Here is a 14,559-nt window from a genome sequence, read left to right as displayed (position 1 = left end):
GGAAAATCTTTGAAAAAAAAATATTTTATTAATAAAATAATATTAAAATTTTAATATTTTATTTGATGTCGAAATTAGTCATGAAGGAGGAGTATATGGTCAATCTAAGTGGGGGAGAAGAAGAACGAGGAAATTTCAGAGAAAAACGACGTTAGTGGGGTTCGCGTGTCTTTATTAAATAAAGCTAGCTCGGGGTAAGTATATATTTAAATATTATGGTGATACCGCATTGAAGTGAAAACTTTATATTTTATTTGTACAAGTGTAAAAGAAGAAAAATAGAAGAAATTGGAATTAAAAGATTGTTGAGAGGACTAAATTTTAAAGGGTGGGAACCTTGAAAGACTAAATAGTAATTTTGCCACTAGCTTGGTCAAAGCTTCCAAAGGAAGCTTTGACTCTTTTCTTTCTTTCCCATGATCGGCCCTCACTCTCCAACAAGCATCATTTTTCTTCTTCTTCTTCTCCCACCCAAGGCCACTTTCCTCCTTGCAACCAAAATCAATTTCTTTTCTTTTTCTTTCCTTTCTTTTCCCTTTCTTTTTTCTCTTGATTCTTCATTCTTCTATTTCCCTTTTGTTCACCAAATCCACCATTCTCCACCCTATTCTCATGACAAATGAACTTTAGGAGAAAGAAAAGAAAAAAAATTTATTTTTCTTCTTTTATTTTCTCCATTTTCCATTATACACCACTTTCATCACTACTTAAGCTTTTTTTGTTTTAGATCTGCGTTTTTAAAGCCAAAAGGTTTCTGTTGAGCTATATACCTCCAAGCTTATCCAGGTTCTAATGGTACTTCAGAACTTATTCGGATTAGGATCTTGTGGATGCTAGTCTTGTAAGGTGGCATTATTAAGGTGAGCGAACTTGAATTTAAAATGTTTTGAACAAATGTCCATGCATTTGAATAAAGTATTTGAGTATTCTTGGTTCACTCTTTTAAAAAATATGCACGGGAACAAGCCTTTCACGAGTGATATTTCTATGTTGTTAAATGTATAACGTGACGAATCACATATTTGAAATATTATATTGAATTGTCGATTGAATTGTGGTGCGTGATGCATTGGAAATATTGTGATGTTTTACACTAGTGGCATAACAGTTAATATTATTTTCTTTAAATGTCGGACTGTGCAACTATGTGTATGACCAATAAAATAATGAACTTTGTGGAATGTATTATCATGCAAAGATTCTTGTTATATGTTGTTATGTGTGTTATGCTTTAAAAGATAATATTGAATGATAATTATAACCGTGCGTGTGCGGTGTGGGAGTACATATGACGGTGATGGTGGTGTATGGTGTGGGAGTGCACACGATGTTGATATATGCCATGTGCGGTGTGGGAGTGCACATGATGATGATATATGCCATGTGCGGTGTGGGAGTGCACATGATGGTATTAGCTATGTGCGGTGTGAGAGTGCACATGAGTTGAGTTGAGGATGGTGGTTGTGTGCGTTGAGCCATGTTGACTAGTTGGGAATGACCTTGATGTGTTGGATGTATGTTTGAAATGTCTATATATATATACACATGAATTCTTACACGCATGTGCTCTTGTCTCGTAGAATAGAGATGATTGGAAAATGAAATGTGATTGCATTGAATGTTGAAAGTTGAATTTCCTAAATGTTTTAAAATGAGTTAAAAATCAACGTGGCATTGAGTTGCATTATTTTAATACAAGTGCATTGTGTTTTCTAAAAAATCTTCCGTATCGTTTGCTTGTTCTCTTCCTATGTTCACTCACTGGGTTTATACTCATTCTTTTCAGCTTCATGTTTTAGTTTTCAGGTCCGAAGGTAGTTGGATTCCTAGGTCTAGGGGCTTCCTCATATTCATCTTTCGGTAGGTTTACCATGTCACTCAATGATAGTACCCACCTTTAGAGTCACTCCGCTGGTAGTCAAGGGTCTGTTGTATGTTTATATGTGATGGTTTAATGTAAATTGTGAGATTTGTTGTGAACTCTGTATGTTTGGTTTGATTAACAATGTTGTTTAAGGTTGACAATGATAACCTTATTTTGAGAATGGTATATATTTGGTTTTCACGATTTAATTTTGAAGAAGTTATTATTAGAAATTACGAGTTTAGATCTTAAAGAAAGAGAAGTGATAGATGGACTGCTGAACAAGTTTACATAGAGAGGCTTGCTTAGGTCTAGTGGGCTATGCCTATTGGGTCCATGCGCCAGTCATGGCCCAAGATTTGGGCTGTGACAGGTTGTATGCGGCTAGTAGTAAAAGCTAAGGTTGTTCTTGGTTATGGGTTTTAACTTTAAGGATTTTTCTTGCAAAGGTTTCTAGGGATTTTTGTTCAAAGAGCGATTAGGGTAAAAACTGGGATTTTGGGGTTTCTCTTTAAGGGAATTTTAGGGTTTTTGCTCTCTGAAATTGGCTGTTGCTAAGGTTTATTTTTCAAAATTAGGCTCTTAAGGTTTCTTTGATAATCGACCTCCTCTTTGATTTACGAAAAGTGCAGCTTTATAACTACCATTTGATGTTGGGGATGCAACCACTTGTGGCATCCCAGCATCATGAGGCCATTGCTAGACGCGAAAAATTCGTGTCTGGCATGGTAAGGTCGTCCTTAGCAAGGTCCAAACGCACCCTGCTGAGCTGTTTCTTTTTTTCATTTTTGTTCTTTTGTTTCTTTTATGTTATTTATTTTTATTCTTTTTGCTTCTAGAATGTTCTTCATTTTAGTTCATTCCTAATTTTGATTTGTTAATATTAATCTTGTTTGATCCATTTTACCTCCACATTAATTGTCTAGACCTATTTGGATTAAAGAGCTCGAACATTGGACCGGTCCATTAAATCCCATTCCCCTTTTAATAATGACCCAAACAAAGTTTGGACTTCATAAGTCCTACTGGATTTAATCAGATTTGACTGAGAAAATAGGATAAAATAATAAAATAAAATAGATAAAAGTAAAGATAAATGTAAAATTAGGGGAAAAACACACATAAAAATATTATTTATCCATAATTAAAAATTAGTGTTTATAATAGCTTTGCTTGGTTATCAAATCGGTGATCAATGATTTAACCGAGAAGACATTGAATAGGTAGAGCACGATGTGAAGGGAGATGATGAGTACTTGTCAAGGAGATGACTCCACAAACAAAGGATAATTCAAATCATTCGAGTCATACTTTAGCTCCTCAATCATAGAAGTTGTTTAAGGTTATTTTAAATTCAAATATAGTGTTTTCTTGTATAGCTTCTTTATCTATTAACTTGTATTCTATCTTGTTTGATAATAAATTTTTCATTTCAAATATTTTATATGGTATCATGAGCGCTTTCTCTCTAATGAGATTAAGATCCATGGCCAATTTTACAACATCCAACACCACTCCCTCTTCTGCAACAGTAACTCAACTCACTGTTGAGTCCCAACCAAAACCCATAACCTTTTTCAGTTTTGGAGCACAAATTGCTTTAAAGCTCTCAGCCAACAATTTTCATGCATGGAGACATTAGGCTATATCTCTCCTTACCGGAATGAAGTTAATTGGCTACGTGGATGGAACTATTTCCCAACCATCAAAACTAGCTACTCAATCAGATGGGTCTACCACACCCAATCCAAATTTTGATTCTTAGTTTTGTCAAGACCAACTCATTGTGAGCCCGCTCTTATCCTTTACGATCGAAAGAGACAGCATCGCTCTTTTCGCATGTGAGACCTTTCACCAACTGTGGATGGCTCTTAAAACCAAATACGTAAATCCATAGCGTTCTCATGTTATGTTCCTCAAGAATAAGCTCCAACGAAGTCGCAAAGGCTCTTTGTCAATCACAGAATATTTATTCTTTGTCAAAAGAATAGTTGATGAACTAGCTATTACTGATAATGTAATTTTAGATAATGACATTATTCCTTATGTGCTTAATGGTTTAGATGTAGAATACAAGGATATTGCTGCCTTCATCCAAACCAAAGATCGTCTATTCTCTTTTGAAGAGCTTTATAGCCATTTAGTTGTTCATGAGGAGTACTTGAAATGTGATGATGCTCTTACTGAAGTTTTTATTCCTACTGCCAACTTGCATTAAAAAAACAGATCTTTTAACAAGCACTTTCGATCCAATCTGTCAACTCAACGTGGCAATAGTGGGGCTTATCATAACACCTCAAATACCATTATTTCACACTCACCTGTGCATGACACTATCAATAGCCATGGTAATCAGCAGCGCAGACGCAATTACGGTCCATAAGGTTGCAACAATAGGCCACCTCTTAAATGTCAATTTTGTGATCTCCAAGGGCACATAGCCAAATTCTGCCCCTAACGGATGCAATGTTCTATTAGGCTTTCTGCTAACTTTGTAGCATCTACCACTCCACCACCCACAAATTGGGCACTTGACACATGGGCAAGTCATCATGTCACTAGTGATCTCAATAATCTAAGTTTGCATTCTCATTATGATGGACCCAATGAAATAAAAATAGGTGATGGTTCAAGTTTGCCCATAACTCATGTTGGTTTTATCCAACTTCCCACCCTTACTTCTTCTTTTCTTTTGCGTGATGTTCTTTATGTTCCAAAAACACATCATAATTGTAACGACTCCTCCTTGGTCGCTACCGGCGTCCGAGACTTCTAAAGAATTTTTGCTAAGTCTCGAACAAGCCTCATTTAAGACTTCCGCTAGATTCATTAAATACATATAATTAAATCATATGTGTAAGCAAATATTAATAATTAAATTACTATCTACTTCATTCAAAATAATAACAATTCACGTTTATAAGTTAACAACATTTTTCAATATCTCGCAAATTTCGTTCTGACACAACCCTAAACAGAGGAGTGACTAGGAGCGGAGTTAGGAGATGCCTTTACCTACTCTGCGGTGATTCGTATGCACCGATGGTTACACGTTAGACTGATCTCTATCTGTAAAAAGGGAAAATAAGAGGGGTGTGACTCTCATAGACTCAGTGATCATCATCGACCCCGTGAGCAGGCAAAGAGGGGAAACAAACATAAAGGTGGAATGTTTATAAACTCAGGAGTAAGCGTAGAAAATACATTCCACAAAATTGAGATTTTGTTTTTATACCATGCAGTTCTTAAGAATAATAATTCACAAATAAACATATGTGAAAACAGTTGTATTTGGGGTATTAGAAAATCTTTCAACCTCGACATCCAGTCATCATTAAATTCAATGACAAGTGAAAAATGAAAATTCTCAAATATAAAAAGGTGAATTAATTGATCACCAATGAATAGGTACATTTCACTTGCCATTAAATAAAAATTTTCAAGTATCAATACCATGCATAGTGAAGTAAAAATCTACAAGTAAACATCGTCCTCGGGTAGGTTTAGTATAACCCTTAGGCTTACTATCTTAGACATCATCACCTACTCGTGGGAACTACCCATGCCACCATATGAATCGGGGCTTCAGGTCCCCCTTGACCTACTCGTGGGAATTACTCACGTTACCAAATATAAATTGGAGCTTCAGGTCCCCCTTTACTTACTTGTGGGAACTACCAACGTCACCAAATATAAATCGGGACTTTTGGTCCCCTTTTGCCTACTTGTGGAAATTATCCACATCACCAAATATAAATCGGGGCTTTAGGTCTTCTTTTTTACAATCAAATATCGATAATCAACAATTCTTACTTTGTGCACAAAGACCACACTTGACTTGGTGTGGTAACAAGTCCTACCCAGAATATCTCAATCGCGTTAAAATAAAATCATTGCAATTTAATACATTTGCATAACATGATAGATTAAAAGTCGTATAATCATAAAATGAATGTTGTGCATAATTTATTTCAAAGCATGGCATATTTACCAAATCGGCATGCTAAATGAAATAAATAATTTATCATCAACTTCTATGAATTAAAACAAAGGCCATTGGCCTAAACATCACACAAACTTGCAAGGTATGATTTTAAAGTGAAAGCCAGTCAAAGGTTTGTTTCCCTATATTTAAAAACATGTAGATATATATATATATATATATATATATATACATATATTTAAAAAAAAACAAATTTAAAATCCTTGTCACAAACACAAACAACCTAAAGCTTTCTACCAACTCATGTTGTCCACAATTTTGTCAACTATCAAATATGACATATATATATATATATTATATTATAAGGACAAAGTTTTGAAATTTAGCACCCGTTCACCTCACAATAGCGGGACGCTACTTTGCTATTGTTTCGTGCGTGTATTTAGCTATTTTCTCTTCCTTCTCATTTTTTTTCTCCCCTTGCTGTCGATTTTCTTTCTAGTCGGCACTTCTCTTTCTCTTATTCCTTCTTCCTTTCTCTTCTTCCTCTTTCTCCTCTGGCACCGTCGTTGCTCCCTCTCTCTTTCTTCTCCTCTGTCGCTGCTCTTTTTCTCATTCTTCTCCTCTACCACTGCTTTTTATCTCATTCTTCTTTTTTTTCTTTCTCTTCTTTTTTCCCTCTCCTTCTTCTTTTTGTCGTCGTGCTTCCTTTCTCTTTTTTCTTCCCTCTCCTTATTCTCCTTGTTGCCGTGCTCTTTTTCTCTTTTTTTTTTTCTTCTCCCCGAGATGCTGCTCCCCCTTTTTCTTTTTTCTTTTTTTTTTCCTTTCTTTTTTTTTCCTTTCAGGCTCCCCACTATTTTCCTTCTCTTTCCTTTTCTCTTTCTTCTTTTCTTTCTTTCTTGTCTTTTCTCCTTTTTTGGCAGCTTGACTTTTCTTCTTTTTTCTCATTTTTTCCTTCTCTTTTTGGCCGGCCCCTTTTTTTCTTCTTTCTTTTCTCTTCTCTTACCGGCCCCCACTTACTTCTTCTTCTTCTTCTTTTTTCTTTTATGAGTGGGGTGTCACAAGCAACCCTACTTAAAACAAATTCATCATCGAATTATATCAACATAGAGACACTTAACAATACATTTAACTCTGAAACAAATATGGATATTCTGCTTGCATTTCCTCTTTTGGTTCCTAAGTCCCCTCCTCTATCAAGTGGTTTTGCCATATTACTTTCACTAAGGCGATGTCCTTAGAGCGAAGCCTTTTTACTTGATAGTCCACTATAGCTATAGGCTGCTATTGGTACTTCAACCCATCTTCCAATAGTATCGTATCATGTTGTATCATATGTGAAGGGTCTTGAACATATTTTCTGAGCATGGATACATGAAACACTGGATTAACCCCTTCCAAATCCGATGGTAATGCTAATCGATAAGCAACAGCTCCTAAGCGATCCAGTATTTCAAACGGGCCAATATATCGAGGACTGAGTTTGCCTTTCTTGCCAAATCTTCATACTCTTTTACATGGTGACACTTTTAGAAACACATGATCACCTACTTTGAACTCTAGGGGCCTGCGTCTGTTGTCGGCATACGACTTTTGTCTACTTTGAGCGACCAACATTCGTTCTCGAATTATTTGTACTGCTTCCATAGCTCCTTGTACCATTTCCGTCCTTAATAATTTCCTTTCTCCAACTTTCAACCACCCAATAGGTGACCTACAATTTCGCCCATACAGTGCCTAAAATAGCACCATCTTGATACTCGCCTGGTAACTATTATTGTATGCAAATTCTGCTAAAGGCAAGTATAAGTCCCAAGGAACTCCAAAATCTAACACAATTGCTCTCAACATATCTTCCAATATTTGGATCTTGCATTCTGACTGACCGTCTGTCTGAGGGTGGTATGTTGTACTAAAGTTCAGTCGAGTTCCTAATTCATCTTGCAACCTCCTCCAAAATCGACTAGTAAACTGTGGTCCCTTGTCGGACACAATGGTCACCGGTACGCCATGGAGTCTAACAATTTCATTAATATAAATTCGAGCGTATTGTGCCGGCCCAAACTTTGTCTTGACCAGGAGAAAATGTGCTGACTTAGTCAATCGATCTATAATTACCTATATGAAATCATATCCTCCTTTGACTCGAGGTAAGCCTATTACGAAGTCCATGGCGATATGTTGCCATTTCCATTCAGGTATCGGTAACGGTTGTAATAATCCTGATCGTCTTTGGTGCTCTACCTTCACTTGTTAGCACACCAAATATCTCGAAACATATTCCCTTATATCCTTCTTCAATCCTTGCCACCAATATACGGATCTTAAATCGTGATACATCTTGGTGGCTCCTAGATGTATTGTATAAGCAGCAACATGTGCTTCCTCTAAAATTTCTTCTCTTAATCCATCCAAGTTTGGAACATAGATTCGAGATCCGTGTCTCAACAATCCATCAGACCCAAAATCAAACTCAAAAACTGGCTCACCTACACTCCCCAAAATCGTCATTACAAATGTGTCTCTAGCTTAAGCATCTCGAATTCGATCTATTAGTATTGGTCAGACCCTAAAATGTGCCAATAGTGCATCTGACCCACTGACCTCAAATTTAACTCCCATATTACCCAATCTTGTAATTCTTGCACCATTGATCTTCTCGCCATTGCAATGTGTGCCATACTGCTCATTAACTTTCGACTCAATGCATCAGCTACGACATTCGCCTTGCCGAGATGATAGAGTATCGTACAATCATAGTCTTTCAACAATTCCATCCATTTGCGTTGCCTTAAATTTAGATCTCGCTGTTGAAATATATACTTCAAACTTTTGTGATTTGTATATATTTCACATGTTTCCCCATACAAATAATGCATTCATATTTTTAAGGTAAACACGATCGCTGCCATCTCCAGATCGTATAGGATAATTTTCTTCATGCCTCTTAATTTGTTTGGAGGCATAAGCGATGACTTTACCATGTTGCATCAATACACATCCTAATCCAACCCTCGAAGCATCACAATAAATAGTGTAGCCCTCGAACCCACATGACAGACTTAATACAGGTGCAGAAGTCAAACAAGCTTTTAATGTTTGGAAACTGTGTTCACAAGCCTCTGACCATTCAAATTTTACTCCCTTTTGAGTTAACCTGGTTAACGAAGAGGCTATCTTAGAGAAATCTTTCACAAATCGTCGATAATACCTAGCCAATCTTAGAAAACTCCTGATTTTTGTAACTGTCGTGGGTCTAGCCCAATTCTCAATTGCCTCAACTTTACTGGGATCTATTTGTACTCCATCCTTGGATACAATATGTCCCAGAAAACCAACATTACTCAACCAAAACGCACACTTAGGAAATTTCGCGTATAGTCTATGCTCTTGTAGGGTCTGTAGCACGATCCTTAAATGTTGTGTGTGCTCTTCCCAACTTTTCGAGTATATTAAAATGTCATTGTCACGGCTCGGTACTCTTCTCGAGCCCGTGGCAACAGTCGCAATGTCCCGATAAACATTCATTACCCGGAATGCCAACCAAAATCTCGCAAGGCTTTAATATCAGTTTTCTCACCTCCTCTACGAGCAACAGTTGCTAATATCATATTTTAAAAGTTTATAAGCTATTTTCAAACTAAAATAATAAAAAAATAATTTTCGTCTCTCGGGGGTATTTTGGTCATTTTTTCTCAAAAATTTCGAAACCAGCTAATAATATAGTATGTGAGTGCAAAACACATATTTCATAATCAAAAAGAAGTTTAGTTGTCTAAAACATTCATTTAAGGTGAAATTATGACTATTTGAATATAATAAAAATATTCAATAAAATATTTCATTTTCTTATAAAATAATTTTTATAGAGTTATTTGTAAGAAATTTTTGTAGTGTAAAAGCGAAATAAATTCATACATACTGTAGTACAAATAGTCAAGGTATGTAATTTAATTTACAATGACACGTGGGCCCCCAAATGACAAAAGTGAACGTAGGCTGTGAACCTACGATTTTTTTTTGAGGAAGTAAAGCCAACTGTAGCCTTCGACGATATCAGCTATCTACAAACTATCCTAAGCCTGAAATGGGTGGAAAGGAGGGTGATGAGATTATATAATCTTAGTAAGTAAACAAATATCATCTAAAATATCTAAAGCTAAGTAAATGGAGACAGATAAAATAGATTAGCATAAAAATGATTCACAGCATTTCGAACTCATTTTTATAAGATAAAATAGATTCATTTAATCCAAATAAACAATGAGGCTTATGATTTCCTAAAAAGCTTGGCTCGTGCCAAAATCATTCTCATACTCGATTGTCAGGGATACCTTGGCCTAGGGCTATCCCAACCGAATTTGCCAAGGCTGTTAAAAAGTCATGTACGCATAAATCATGTTTTTATTTTGAAGACATAGTCGTTCCTTGGTGACTTATGGCTTCCTTTTTATGATAATCTGCCAAGGCTGTTAAAAAGTCATGTACGCATAAATCATGTTTTTATTTTGAAAACATAACCATTCCTTAGTGTTGGCTGAGTTCACCCTCATGTGGTGGTTTAGGGTGAAGTGAATTCTAAAGTTTTATCTCAGGAGTTACCTTACGCGCCTCCTCAACCGAGGTAAGAATATCCTCGAATTTCGTACCCCTCAAAAATGCTGGTCCACTCCACTGTAGTGACCAATCTATAACCCACCAATTTAATAAAAATTCAACAGCATGACATGGCAATTTTGTCATTATCCAACCTATCAAGGCAAACAACAGTTTATACATTTTCAACACAAATACCCATCCAGCCATTCATGCCTGCATTATCATAAGCCATTCAATTCAAAACATAAGTTACAATATAGTAAGTAGTCTCCAATTACTCCATTTTCAAGTCATCATTCAATTTCAAGACAATTTATAAAATCATTTCATTTAAACACATTTTTCATAAAGTTACAAAATCGGATAAAAACATACTTTAGATAATCAAGACAATAATAAGGTTACTCACTGTAATGGGAATCGAGTTTTGAGTACTCCGATTCTTAATCCTTGGGTGCTATCTTTTTACTTTTGCCAGAATGCTCACCACCTAGACATAATGCACAATAAGCCATTTGCTACATTTGTGCTAAATTGTTATAAAACCAATTCAGGCTCTATACTAATGCATGAAATGGGATGTGAAATATTTGGGTAACTATCTAAATACTGTGTTCAATATAAATTCAATTATGTACCTACATAAAATGGTATTGGCCTAATTCGATCTATCACCCGATTAATTGGCTAATACGTCCAATTCAACTCCAAACAATTCCATTCTCTCCCAATACTCCAAATCATTAAACACAATTTAAATAACTTGAAATGTGGCAAAATCATCCTCACATTTTTTCTTGAAAAATTCGGCCATGGTGAGTGTACTAACAATATAATTTTTTTATGCTTGATTCTCACACCATAAATCATTCATTCCTAATCAAATCACTTGAAATAAAATAAAGTCCACCATCAACACACCATAGGGAAGATTCGGCCAATGGAGGGTGATGGAAGAAAATGAATTTTTCTTGTTTATTTTTCATGCTACACATCACTAACTAACTAAAAACACTAGAATATATTGAAATCTAACCAAATCCAAGTTCAAAACTCATCCCCCCATGTCCGGCCAACAAGGGTATCCTCATGCAAACTTGATTCTCAACATGGAAAATGAAAAAGAACGCATAGGAAAGGTAGATCACAAGCTAGAATTGAAAAATCTTACCTTTTGTCACTTGATTCTTTGAAATTTTGTGAATTTCTCTTGAATTTCTTAGCTAGGTTTTTGTTCTTCTTCTTTTCTTCCCTTTTCTTCCTTNGATCTTTTTTAAAGCCAAATAATAAAATATCCAAGCTTGACACTTGTCACCATGTTTAAAAACTTAATAATTAAGCTTTCTTCCACCACCACATAAAATCTTTCAATTATCCATGATATAAAATGCTAATGGCTGAAATCCATGGGTATGACAAGTGTTGGGTGGTGTAAAATTATAATTTTGCCCATAGGGTGGCAAAATGATTATTTTGCCCTTATCCTCGAAAAAACGCCGAAATTAAAATTCTTCACTTCTCAAACTCAAATTATACTCCAAATGATCAATCTTAGTCAAAAATTTCATCCAACACTTACATCTTAACCTCGGGTGGCAAAGTGACCATTTTGCCCTTGGGTCATGAAAATTCTAATTTGATTCCAAATCGGTCTTCGAACTCCGAATCACCATTTTAAGTCATTTTGGGGTTTTAAAATTCTCAATTTCATCTTAAAATCTCTATGTGGACTAGTTCGAGGCTTAATTCAACTTAATTGTACCATTTGGTACATTACCGTCTTTTAATGATTTCTGAGGTACTCAAGTAAACAAACATGTATTCTTATGTAAGAATGGCATAATAAACATATTGTAGAGCTGGGCTTGACAATCATTAATAAAGACGACCACAAATCTATCTAGGTATGCTCGAAACACCCTGTTCATCAAGTCCATGAAAGCAGTAGGGGCATTCGTCAATCCAAAAGACATCACAAAAAATTCATGATGTCCATACCTCGTACGGAATGCGGTTTTGGGTATGTCCTCTTCCTTGATCCTTAATTAATGATATCTAGACCTTAAATCAATCTTCGAAAAGCATTGAGCCCCTTATAGCTGATCAAACAACTCATCAATTATGGGAAGTGGATATTTATTTTTGATCGTGACTTTATTAAGCTGCCGGTAATCTATACATAGCCTGAGACTACCATATTTCTTCTTTACGAACAGCACTGGTGCTCCCCAAGGTGACACACTCGGGCGAATAAAGCTCTTATTAATTAAATCTTGCAGTTGTTCCCTTAACTCCTTTAACTCTGTCGGCGCCATTCTGTACAGAGGCATTGATATTGGTTGTATTTTTAGAATCAAATTGATAAAAAATTCGATTTCCCTTTGGAGAGGTAATCCGGGCAATTCTTTTGGAAACACATCTACAAATTCATTTACTATAGGTGTAGCTTCTAAATTTGCTTCTTCACTCTGTACTTCTCTAGTAATTGTAGCCATCACACTATCAACCAAATGGCTGCTGTGACCATAAATAACAAATGACGGCTCTCCAGGAAATTTAAACTTCACCAACTTGCGATAACAATCTACATTAGCGTAGCAAGACGCTAGCCAATCCATTCCCAGTATCACATCGAATCCCAATATTGTCATTAACACTAAATCCACCCAAGTGTCCCTATCTTTAATTTGGACCACACAAGAATGAAACACATACTCCGCAACATATGATTCTTCCAACGGGGTGGTTACTACTAACGGTTCATCCATATATTCATAGTGCTTGCCTAATTTAGGCATGAAATTTGAAGACACAAAAGAATGTGTGGATCTTAGGTCAAATAAAACTGATGCTTCGTAACCATAAATGAAAAGATTCCCTGTTACTACTGCATTTGAGACATAAACATTTTGTGGTGTCAGAGCGAATACTCTAGCTTGTCCCCCCCTAGAAACACCTAATTAAGTTGGCCCTACCGATCCACCTTGTGACGAGAAAGCTACCCCTTTTCCTTCATCCCTTCTGACATTTCTAGTTGGTGCGATAGCAAAATCAGGTCGTATTGAGCCAGGAGCCATCTTTTGGTTATGTCTATAGGTAGGACAATCCTTCTTCACATGACCAATTCTCCCACACTCATAACAAAACGTCGTCATCTGGTTACATGGCTCTGTATGAATCTAACCACAAAAAGTACATAAAAGAACCCACTGACCACTTTGTCTTGGATTTGAATTAGTCATCCCACTATTCATAGCCCGTACGTAATTAATCCCACTAAAATCACTGCTACGTGGGGGACTACAAAGCTGAAAATTTCTTCTTTGATTTGGTGGACTAGAAAATGCTGACCCTCTGAGTAAGTTACCATCCCTTCGACCTGGTTGTCCCACTACATTAGAATCTTTACCCCTACTAGGGTCTCTATATCTGGAAGATCCTTCACCTCAATTTTTTTTACTCATCTCTCTTTCCACCCTAACCTCTGTACGTCCTGCTTTGATTTTTCTAGCGGTATCAACTACTTTGGGATAAGATGTAAATCTCGGAGAGACTAGAATTTTGTATATTGACCTATGTAACCCCTTAATGAACCTTTTGATCTTCTCCTTTTCAATCTGAACCAGATACGGGGCATATCTTGACAATTGAGTAAATTGGATGTCATAATCTGACACTGTCATCCCAAGCGCTTGTATTAAAGTTTCAAACTCCTATGCTTTAGCGTCTCTCACACTTTCAGGTAGAAATCTATCCATGAAAGCTTGTGTGAATTCTTCCCAAGTAAGTGGAGCAGAACCAGGTGGTCTACAATTCTTGAGTGTAGCGAACCATATTTGTGCTACTTCCGTCAATCTAAAGCCTATCAACTCAACTTCCCGACGACTAAAAGAATCCAATGCAGTACAAATTTTGTCCATCTCATCTAAAAATACTTGTGGATACTCTGTTGATTTAGCAGCCGAAAAAAAAGGGGGTTTCAATTTCATAAATTCACCTAGAGTCACCATGACATTTTCCCAATCCATTTCCTCATAAGGTTGATAATCCAAATCTTCAAAACTAGAACCCATTGTTTCATTTGGTTGATACACTCCTTGTCTCTTAAACTCTACAACCTCCTAGGTTAACCCTCGTAATCCAGCAGCTATCT

This window comes from Theobroma cacao, chromosome 9 (assembly GCF_000208745.1).
Source record: "Theobroma cacao cultivar B97-61/B2 chromosome 9, Criollo_cocoa_genome_V2, whole genome shotgun sequence".
Lineage (NCBI taxonomy): Eukaryota > Viridiplantae > Streptophyta > Magnoliopsida > Malvales > Malvaceae > Theobroma > Theobroma cacao.
Note: the sequence above shows the minus strand (reverse complement) of the source record.